Raw genomic sequence first — 654 nt, 5'->3', positions numbered from 1 at the left:
ATCATCATGCAGAAAAGCTGAGCGTCCCGGGCCAGCCCATAAACGCCCACTGTCCATAGACTCCCAGAGATGCTGAGCGTCCGGTGGGCGGGACAAAACCCGCATTTATCCAATAACTCATCTCGTTTCAATGTATTGGGACAACGGGCTCTGAACTCTCGAGACACCCACCGTCCGCGCTGTCGACACTCAGCGTCCAGACAGTTTAAAGCACATTGAAGCTGCGGGAATATATGAGAAGAGAGTTGCGTCGTCGACAGTAATAGGAAGCTGATTCGGAACAAAAAGTTGAGGGCGTTGAAGTGCATATTTAGTCAATGACATGTACACACAATTGTATGTACACATATATTTGATCACTTATTTTTGGACATTTTAGGGGAAGCTGAGCTTCCTTTGCAGTCTGAGAGCAATCGCCTCTGATATATACATACACACCAGAGGTGATTGCTCTAAGACTGCAAGGGAAGCTCAGCTTCCCCTAAAATGTCCAAAAATAATTGATCAAATTATATGTGTAATTAATTATATTACACAGATTATTTTCTTGAAAAGGAACGGAGAGTCGAATTCACGTATAAAGAAACGGACACATTTTATGATGTAGCACGAAATTGAGCTTCCCCTCCTTGACAGACCAGCATCCGCCACCGA

This window comes from Hippocampus comes, unplaced genomic scaffold (assembly GCF_001891065.2).
Source record: "Hippocampus comes isolate QL1 unplaced genomic scaffold, H_comes_QL1_v1.1 scaffold2, whole genome shotgun sequence".
NCBI lineage: Eukaryota > Metazoa > Chordata > Actinopteri > Syngnathiformes > Syngnathidae > Hippocampus > Hippocampus comes.
Note: the sequence above shows the minus strand (reverse complement) of the source record.